Source organism: Trachurus trachurus (assembly GCF_905171665.1).
Source record: "Trachurus trachurus genome assembly, chromosome: 6".
NCBI lineage: Eukaryota > Metazoa > Chordata > Actinopteri > Carangiformes > Carangidae > Trachurus > Trachurus trachurus.
The window spans coordinates 890,241-901,059 of NC_139897.1; the positions used below are offsets into that span (position 1 = coordinate 890,241).

At 45.9% G+C, this 10,819-nt stretch overlaps 1 protein-coding gene across 1 annotated transcript in view; it reads right to left on the bottom strand.

Moving 5' to 3' along the window:
- Positions 1–10,484, bottom strand: part of LOC310987838 (neuronal cell adhesion molecule-like) — a 91,678-nt gene extending 81,194 nt beyond the window's left edge. The window contains exon 1 of the mRNA XM_083974292.1: positions 10,302–10,484. The gene's annotated coding sequence lies outside the window, so the exon portion shown is untranslated. The remainder of the gene's footprint in view (positions 1–10,301) is intronic.
- Positions 10,485–10,819: the final 335 nt, after the last annotated feature.

Consider the following 10,819-nt stretch of genomic DNA (forward strand, 5'->3'; position numbering starts at 1 on the left):
GCGATAATGCTCCTTTAACATTGCACAACTGTATATGGACTGCATTTATCCTTTTATCTCATGACATTTACACATATACTATTATTTACTAGCAAAGATATTTCAGTTTTAACAGTCAAATTTGAGTTTTTTAAAATCACAACCCACACACAAGACACTAGTGATGGATTTAAAAATAGCCTTCTGGTCCAGGTTCATGTTAAAAGCAAGTTAGCGAATGCAGATCTGAAATATACTCCAAGAGTGATATAGAAGGAACAGAGTCAGGAAGGAAAGGAAATAATCAGAGGAACAGAGACCAAGACAGAGAGACAGAAACACAGTGGTACAGATCGCTTCATAATCTGTTCTCAGGGCAGCAACGGCTCCTTCATTTAAATCACATGGCTACAAGCTGAGATTATAAAACAGGTTTTTAATAATTCTGTAAGTGCCGCACATATCATGGTCTCAGAGGAAGGCTGTGGAAATGAAACTACAATTTTTGTAATCATTATTATTCAATCAGGGAAGATTGAGATTTTTTTTACTGAGAGGGTTTTCTTTTACTAATTATGTAAAAGCTTCAGATGTTCACTTAAGTTTAGCTCAGATATCTGAAAAAAATTGCTATAAGCTTGGAGCAGCCAACTGCTCCCCCCCAGTACATTAACAATTTCATCTGTTACTCCACACATTCCCTGAAAGCAGTTGTGAACAACTAAAGATTGCCCCTTGACTCAGAACTAAGCCGTTCCCGCACCTTGAAATGTCAACTACAATCAAGACACTGACTTCAAGACTCGGAGCTTTATGAATTCCACCTCAGTGACACATCACAAATGACCGACGAGGGAAAGCGTCCTATTTTCCTACTCACAGGATCTGTGGAGGCGTGCTCTCTGTCACGCACAAGCCCCTTTGAGTAACACGTCCACCATGGCTCCGCACATGGAGAGATGTGGTCATTGTGCCTTGAGCCCTGAGAGGCCCGAAACCAGCCAACCCCGAAGACCCGAGCATTAGGTCTGCCTCAGACCGGAGTCTTTTCAACCTCTGCCAGCACAATACCGACTAAAGCAAATATAAGGAATGCCATTCATTTCCAAGATCCAGAAATACAATGGGGTGATTGTGTGTCAATACGGGGCACATGGAAACAACGATTTCCACCACTTTAAATCTCTGCAAACATAAAGATTATTAGTGTCATTTTCTCTCTGAGACTCGGCATTAACGCCGCAGAGCTTTGGCCATAAAACAGTGGCAGCCTGACAAAGACTCATTGATATTTCCACACAGACAAGCAGAGTGCTGAAACAGCCCAGTGTTGGCCCAGACGCCTCTCGGCCACACTAGACATTTGACTGGGTTATCAGGCCGGCGAGCCTCTGAGGAGACTCTGATAAATGAAGTTGCCATTTGTCCGTCCTTCCCTCCTCACTGCTGTGCTTGCCCACAGCAAGGAATTATCTTAGTGACAATTACATTCCTCCAGCTCCTAAAGGATGCCCCGCACAGAGAAACCAGCAAAGGACTGACTGCAAGGAGATTATACTGATTGCTATTCCATTGCTCGCATTTGATCTTCAATTTCTCTGGCGCGGCGCCCGGGCAGACAACTCCATTGTGGATGCCCTGTTTTTTGGAGGGTTTGTTTTTTTTGTTGATAAATAAAATTCACAGACATTTTTCTTTCCATGGTGCTTTAAAAATTATGACCATGATAAAGGAAATCCTGAAAGATGCTCAAACCTGTTTAGTGAGCTGTATTGTGTTTACAAGGGACAGCGAAACCAATTCAACATGGCATCCATAAAGCCTGGAGTACAGTAGAGCAGATAGGGCTGTTTTTACTGTTTGACTGACATCTGTTCATTGCACCAGTTCAGATCAACAACATAACATATCCTAGTCCAAGATGTCTGCAGCTACAATTAATCTTTATTTCCATTATTCATCAATCTGTGAATTTTTTTTTTTTTTTTACCAATTTGTTTAGTTTGTGCAATGCCAGAAATGACAAAATGCCAGGAGCGCTGGATGATTGATGGTCTCTGTCCCACCACCAGTAAAAAAACAAAACAAATATGTTCAATTTAGAATGAGAGAAAACAGAGGAAAGCAGCAAATCCCCACATGTCAGAGGATGGAACCAAAAGCTGATTCACATACTTGATAAATGACTTGCAAAGGCAACATGGCAACATGATTATTTAGATTGACGATGATGAAATCAATTAACACATTTCCCACTGTAACCTCTGCACCCACTTTGGACGGCTCAGCTGACTGCTGTAAAGGAGGGGAAGGGGATTTTGACAGCAGCACCAAATTTTATGATTCTAATGGTTTTCTGACCTCAATCTTCCCTAATCATTTTGAAGCCTGGACAAAGATTATCCGGGTATAGATTATGTTTTTTTCACAACACGTGGCAACAGCACAATAAAACAAAAATATTTCAAAAAAACAGACAGTAGCTGAAGTCGGCACTGTGTTTTCTACTTTTGATATCCCATGGGACACGCACATTTATCTTCTGCTGAATGGAGAAATCTTGGATCTACACTTGGATTTGTTTACCATCCCATTCCTTTGTCTCCCCCTGGAGAATTTTTTTTTCCCAGGATTCCTGTGGCTGTGTTTGGGGGGTTTAAGGGATGAAAAAGAGGGGAAAGAAAAGCCCATTGGTCTCAGCAGCACAGAAACAGCATCCAGAGCCAAGCTGTCATCCCACTTGGATTAAGGGCCCTTCACTGGTAGCTGCTGAGCTGCTAACATGGTGTCTTACCCCTGGGCCAGGGTGTGGGAGGGGGTACAGGGTGGAGCAGAGGGTAGGGGCATTAAGGGGCCTGGCCTAAATAAGACCTCGGGGTCAGGGAGCCTTCTGAACCATGGCAAAGCCACTTTGTGTTTCCATGTCAACTTTATTCATGAGCTGACAGCTAAGTGTCCCCTTCTTTCCTGTTGATTCAGCCACTGTTGCATCATGTGCTGGGGCGACGGAGATAATCTACGCCTTCGCCCCGCTTATCTCTGCAGACCCCCACTTCCACGACAAGTTTATAAGCTGTAACGTTCCACGGCAGCCTGTGGAGGCTTGTGCTGGAATTCTTGGCGGGGTCCGTCCTTTACATCTCCATCCCTGTTACGAGCAGAATAAAAGCCGTGCGGATGATATTTGCTGAGCTATTAGACATCACGAGTGGGCAGCGTCGCTGTGCCAACACAGAGTGGGATGTGTGGCCGAGAATTTCTTAAGCTCTATGCAAATAGGAGGAGGATGCTTAACTAGAAAGCATTCAAGTACATACTCCTTCCTGAATTCCCTGTGATTTTGGCGAGCCTACGCGCTGCCGGTGGAGCGCTGCCCACCTCCTGTTGTTCGGCGAACAGGAAAGGGAAGCACCGGTCCTTGTTATGTGCTGCCACTGGGCCACCGACTACCTCTCAAACATCTGCTGCCCATCCAAAGTTGGCCGGGGCTTCAACGGGGCCTGGAGGCTCTGGGTAGCGAGGACGGCCTCTCCAGACCCTCTTCAGCAGGAACAAAATGTGTGTTCAAACAAGAGGCTCCAGCACCAGAATTTCTATTGTGGGTCTCTTCGGGCATAACCCTGCATCACCCCCCTAACACTGCAAGAAAGAGGCTGGAACAGCCGCCCCACCAGTGTAGACGGGGGGGAAAACAGACCCCCTTTGTTCCCCCTGCCCCTTCTCAGCGTCGACTGAGGTACATGATCCACCCCCTCCTCCCCCTCCCTCCACAATCCTGGAAGCTTCAAAACAGTCCCACTTTTTTACTTTCCCTCCCTTTGCTTCTTCAATTGGGGCGGGGCAAGACAGCAAGACATCTTAAAGACCCCCTCCCATGAAAATCATGTTTTTCGTGCTTTTCACATGTTCCTGTGGCATTTCTCTTGTGTTAGAGGACATATCAGCAGAAAAGGAAGTGCAAAATTGCATTTCTGAGTTTTTCTGCCTTCAAATTGCTGTGAACCAATGGCAGACTCAAACTGGCAGTTTCAGGGAGACTGGGGTTGACACGTCACAGCTCCAGGGGAGGGCACTAGTGCTACAAGCTCCCGCCCCGCTCTGCATCTGGCTCAGAGGTGAAAGGCTTGACAGCTCGGTGTAGCTGTCAAGGTATAACAGGTATAGCTCACCTGGTAGAGCAGCTTATACCGTGAGCAAGGACTATACTCCAGTCTGGGTTCGAATCCCAGTGTGCCGTTTTGCGCTGAATCGGTAATTGTACAATGTCCAGCTGTCAGCGAGGGGTTGGCTGGGCGGGTGCAGAGCAGCGCAGGCTCCGCCCCCCCTCCAGAGGTGCATTGCTAATGAGCTGCTGGTGCTGTGCAGAAGGAGAGCCCTGGGAAATGGCACAGGTTTTGTGATCTTGGCTAAAAACTTCATAATTACAATTTAAAGACCACAGAGAATGTTTTAAAATAACCAAAAAGGGTCGCGGGAGGGGGACTTTAAGTGAATTCATATAAAAAAAATGGTTTGAGAATACATGTCATACCTCGTCTTCATTTGTTCACCTCAGGTCCCTTAATTCAAGGTTGACTATAGTGGGAGTCAGATCCAGTGCTATACAGAGCCAGTTAACCTGTCAGGCAGTCTGCCGGGAGCAGAGGGAACACAAAACCCACAATATTACATTCCATTATCCCGACCTCCCACTTCAAAAGGAGGAATCTATTGCCGTCGCTCTGTGGCGGTCGGTGTGGACAGAGAGGAGCGTCTCTGAATGCTTTGTTCTCACTAAGGGGTGTAATAACCCGATGTGGGCGATAACAGCGTTCCCTGGGCAACCTTGAGTGATTGAGCTTGATGACTGTCATGGTGTAAAAAGCTCTGGTGTAATGATTCAGTCACAGTGAATCATCCAGGGACACCCGCACTGACCGCTACTCATCCGCCATCTGTCCAAACTGCCTACTGCCCAAAAATTACAAGCTAATCTAAAAGTGCAGCAGCATGCCACAGTGTAAAGGGCTGCAAATGACCACTTTATTAATCACTGGTTTATATGTTCAGTTATTCTTTTGGTTTAGAAAACATCCAGAGATAGTTGTTTTTCACAAAGTTGACATTTTCAGCAGTCTGAAACCAAAGGATACAGTGTTTTTGTTTGGTAAAATGAGTCATGAAAATTGTTGCCAATCTTCAACCAATCACTGAATCAACAAATCGTTTCCTTTCAATATGCCAAAGCATCACACAACGACCTCAGTTTGTTTCATCACCAATTTTCTTTGTCAATTATGTTTTGATGATTTGATCAGTCTTAAACTGACAGAGAAAGTGAAGTGTCCATCGAATAGTCTTTTTGCGGTGACAAAACACAGATAAGAGCAGTAAATCCTCACATTTCAGAAACTGAAACCTGGAGATTTTTCACACTTTTGCTTGATGAATATCTTAAATGATCGGGTCTGCAACCTGATCGTTGCAGCAGACCCGATCAATATTCATTATTCATCGTTATAGATTAGTCATTAAGAATTTATGTCATGTTTTGTCCAAGCAGCATCAAGACCCAAATTTACAATTACACGAAGCAGAAAATCCTGAAAATCTTCACTTTGGAGAGGCTGGAACTGCGACATGTTTGGAAGTCGCTTAAATGATTCATCAATTATCAAAAGACTTGCTGAATAATTTCCTCTCTGTCGACTCATCAACTGATTCTTTCGGGGAAAACTTAGCATAAGTCACCGAAGCGGCAGATAAAAGAGGAAAGAACAAAGCAAGCGCACAGCTTCAAATCTAATTTACTCAGCCAACCCGTCTGAGTCCATCTCTGAGCAACACATAAATCACCTGGCATTCATTTTTCACAGTGATCTGTCTGTCACCATCACTCCTCTTAATATAATACAGGTCTAGGATGTAAACATCAACAGTTGCAGCTGCGTGGAGTGGATTCGCAGGAACGTGTCAATCCCCATTAGAGCTGCTGCCTAACTGAGTGTGAAACCCTAATTGCGCCGACCAGCTTGCAACCATGCAGACCCCACTCACAGAGGGACACAGAAAGTGAAACACACGTGTGTATGTGTGTTTGTGTGCATGTGCGTGCGTGCGTGTGTGTATATCTTTCTTTACATGTCCTCATGCCCCTTGCATATATTTGTCCAAATTACCACCAAGCAAAGTGTTCAGGCAGCCGTGAAGCGGGCGGGGACACCTCTCCCGCTGCGGTCCTCTAATGAGGCGCTCATCAGTCCCAAAATGAGACGAACATGACTGTGACAAGGAGGTGCAGGCGTTGTCAGAGCGCTGAGCTGCTGTGTGTGACGGGGTGGGGGGGGGGGGGGCTCACCGGGAAGAATCACCCACACCGCGGTGACACTAATGGATAGGCATGGGCCTCCGTCAGGTCCCCGGAGGTTCGGCCTCATCACAGCTGAGCAGCACAGCTCTTCTATTCACAACGGCTGCTGGATCGTCTCCACTCAAAAAGTACACGTGTCTCTCCAGACCAGAACACACTCAATCATTCAGTCAATCAGCCGCAGTGACCAATGATGGCACGTTATTGAACTTGGCCCTGTGCAACTGTGCATGAAAAAGAAATTACTGTGCCACTTTATTATCTTCAACTGGGATCTCTCAGTTTTAATAGCCGGGCTCAGTGCTGTCTTCCACCATATAATGAAAACACTGTTGTGGCTAAAACATATCTGCTGGGATCTGAGAACATACCAGTAAACAGGAAGTCAGATGACGACAAAAACCTCAATCACAGGGTCAGATGATCAGATATGTTTTGAACCAGCTCCTGGGTCAATTAAACTAGGGAGTAAATGAACCGCAATGATGATCACCAAACCATCCACTGTAAACATCAGCTGCTGTTCACAGACCAACACCAGTTCAACGTACTACAGTATGAAGTATGAAGCACCTGTGACCTAACTGTCTGATGGAGAGCTGAAACTATTCATTTTTATTATTGAAAACATGCAGTTTATTTTCTAGGGCTGCCCCCAAATAGTCGACCAAGCACTGGTCGACCAAAAAATCATTAGCCAAACAAAATCTCATTGGTCGATTGGTCGTAGGAAAAACAAAAAAACATTTGGAGCCGTGTCTTGTCAAAATTAAGTCAAAATCAATATGATTTTGACTTAAAGTGATAGTTCAACATTTTGGCAAATTGGCCCATTGCCATAATCGCTATAGTCACAGCAGTAGGTTCGTTACCTTTATTTGTCGGTGCAAGCTATTTTCAGAATGGCGGAGCAGAGCCGCGAGCTGCTCAGAGCTACGCTACAGAGGCTAATGGGATTTCTTGGTTTCCCTCATCAAACTCATCAAATACACAATCCAACAACTCCAAAACGCTCTGGTGGACAAGTTGTGACCTGCACATTCACCACGCTATGAGATAATAACGGAACGTTACGAGACGGCGTGGTTTTAGACGTAAATTCATGCAAAACCGCTGATGCGCATTGCCTTCAGGGACAGTTTTTCAGCAAGCAGTCTTTGTATTTACCTCGATAACGGCTCCGTCTCGTAACGTTCTGTTATTATGTCATATCGTGGTGAATGTGCAGGTCACAACTTGTCCACCAGAGCGTTTTGGAGTTGTTGGATTGTGTATTTGATGAGTTTGATGAGGGAAACCAAGAAATCCCATTAACCTCCCTAGTGTAGCTCTGAGCAGCTCACGGCTCTGCTCCGCCGTTCCAAAAATAGCTTGCACCGACAAATAAAGGTAACAAACCTACTGCTATGACTATAGCGATTATGGCAATGGGCCAATTTGCCAAAAAGTTTTTGTTGTTGTTGTTGTTTTTACAAGGCACGGCAGGTCTCTCTCTCTCTTTTTATTCAAAAGCGACTTTTACCGATCATGTTGTTACAGACGTTTCTGGTTTAGAGACTCCGACGTAAAAGTATGTATCAGCACTGTTTTCAACAATTAGCGGGTGCTGTCAGCGGTCGATTAGTCGACTAATCGCCATAAATGATGACTACTGGTCGACCAAGAAAATCTTTGGTCGGGGGCAGCCCTATTATTTTCTTGGTGTATGACATGTCAGAAAATGTATAATTTTTCCGACAAAGAACGGAATCAAACTGTCACATGTGAGAAGCTGGAACCAGAGAATTTGTAACATTTCAGCTTGAAAAGGGTCAATTTTGCCAATTTGTTCGACACACAACTAATCAACAGTCATGTCTGTTAGCCTCATCAGAAAACCCATCAAAGCTAAATCAGAGAAATTATACACCAGACTTCAAACTCAGACCCGCATCAAGCCATTAAATCAAGTGAAATTGTTGAGTTTTTCAATGCCATTCAATGGAAAGGTCTTTGAGTTTCTTCTTTTTTAAATGTCTATACCATACTATTAACTTCTAATGTCTGTCACGCTGACTGCACTTATTTGTTAAGGAATGTGAATATCCTTGAAATCTCTGAATACAGCAAATAAACCGTCCTTGGTTAATTCATCAAAAGAAAAGTCTCTCAAGTTCACATCAGTTCCTCAGAGAAATGATGTCATTGTCATCACCAGAAGTGACACAGAACAAGTCTCTCTATCTATGAGACACTTTGTCTGGTCCATGCGGTTGGCGGAGTTCACAATGCCACAGACGGCAGCTTACAGAAGGAGCGTTGATCATTCTCGCAAAAAATACTCGGCGTGTTTCCCCGGCCCACGGAGTAAAATTAGTGGCATTTTCCCTCCCAACACCCAAGCTTTTCCCATAGCCCCCGGCCCGGGGAGCGGAGCTGCTGCTGCTGCCCCGCCACTGGTTTTTCAGGTCAGCAGTGTGACTGACTGCTGCTCTCACAATAACTCCGGCCAACGTGTGTCATGATAATCCCTGAGTTATGCAAATCTGCCAGGCCTGGTGGTGCCGTTTGTGCTGAGGGTGAAAGTAAAGATGGCAGCCAAATGTAGGCCACTATCTTGTCCTGATTTCTCCACATTTGTGAAATGAGCTCGAAAAGTCCTGTCAGTGGAGCTCCGGTGGCCGTGGAGTGATGGCTGGCTCTCTCTCTGTCTCTGGGCTCTGGCTACATCCTGACTCACCACAATTCAAACTCAGACTGAGTGACGAGGCCTCCGAAAAAAATAAAGATTTTTTTTTTTAAAAAGCTCACAAACAGTCTCGGACGTGCATCTGTAAAGCGTTGTCACACATTTTGCCGCCTGTTTCTGAATGAATGCAAAGCAGACATAAGGCAAAGGATAGGGGGGACATTGTTATCTTCTTAAACAGATTAACAGTAGTCTGCCCGGGGTGAATAAACATTACTAGAAAGTGTGTCAGCCCTCTCAGAGAGCAGTATGAGCGGGAGCCTCAGACAATGAAGAGGGGGTCATTAGCATTGTATTAATGTGGCTATCTGAGCAGTTAGAGAAAGTGTGCAGCTATGGGCATGTGTGTTTGGGTGTGTATGAGTGAGAGTGTCTGGGGATGAGCAAAGGGGGGAGAGAGAGGAGAGCGGGGATGAGGAGGGGGGGAGGGTTCCCCCTTGACTGGAGCTTTGACCAAGAGGAGATAGAGGGGGGAGGAGGGGGAGGAGGAGGAAGAGGGGATTGAGTGAGAATGGAGGGAGAGGAGTGGGGGTCTTCCAGTAAAGCATTGTGAGATACATGGTGAATCAGAATAGTGATGTGAGTGTGATGAGGGGAAATTAGAGCAAATAAACGGAGTGGTCAGTCAAAACAAGACAGAGTGTGTGTGGAATTAAACATGTGGGGAGGAGATCAGCTTAGGGCATGAGGGATTTTGTGTATGATGACAGCAATGTCAACACAAAACACACACACACACACACACACACACACACACACACACACAAAACAGCTGCTGTCAAATACAGCAGGTCTGTCTGTCTTTTCTTCAGCGTGGTGGGAACAGAACAGATCGTATCACAGGTTCAAGCGGAGCAGTGACAATACAGTGTCTCAGCATCTTCTCCAGCAGCTCGCCTCGCCGTGTGTCCGGCTGTAGGGTTTGACAGCCGTGCACACCTGCACCTGCTCCCCCCGCTGATGACCACCGAGCTGCCGCCTCGTCTGGAGAAGTGCGGCTGTGTATTTATAGAGATTCAGCTTTGAAAACAACCCCCGCGCGCACTGAGAGGGGAAGGAAGAAGAAAAAAAAAAAAGCTGCAAAGAGCTCAGTGATTTTCCGGGCAGCCTTTCAGCATCCAGCTGAGTGTACCCCGGCTACTCCCCCCCACCACCACTACCAGCACCAGCAGCACCACAAACTCCTGACACTGAACTGGAAGCTACACGGCACGTGTTTATCATGAATGGCATCGTTTAGCTCACCTTATCTCTTCTCCTCCGCGGTGTGAACACACGAAGCCCGCTCTGCTCTCTCCGCTCCCCGGCCACGTAGCGCGACTCTCAGGCTGTTTATTTACGTGCAGTCCCGTCCAGCGCCAGAGCCTCCCGCACTTGTCTCCACTGCCTCAGTCACTGGTCCTCCTCTCCTCTCTCCTCTCCTCTCCCACCAGTTCACTGACACACACATTCAAGCGGGCGGGGGCGCGCAGCAGCGCTCCGGGGCGTGCGCACGCCCTGTGCGCGCACTGCAGCGCCGCTGCCGATGTATGGTGGCCTCAAGGAAGAAAAAAAAAAAAAACATTGTAGCAAATTGTTATCCAAAACATTCCCGCTAATAATACCTACAGTAGTTTAACCCCCTGCACAGATGGACAACAGCTGGACCACTTTTAGGATAAAACAAGTCAAAAGTTGTCTTTTAATGCTCTGCAATGTTCTTTTCTGTTATTTAACAGCAGGGAGCAGCTTTTCAATTTAGCTGCTGTATAATCATTGTTAGG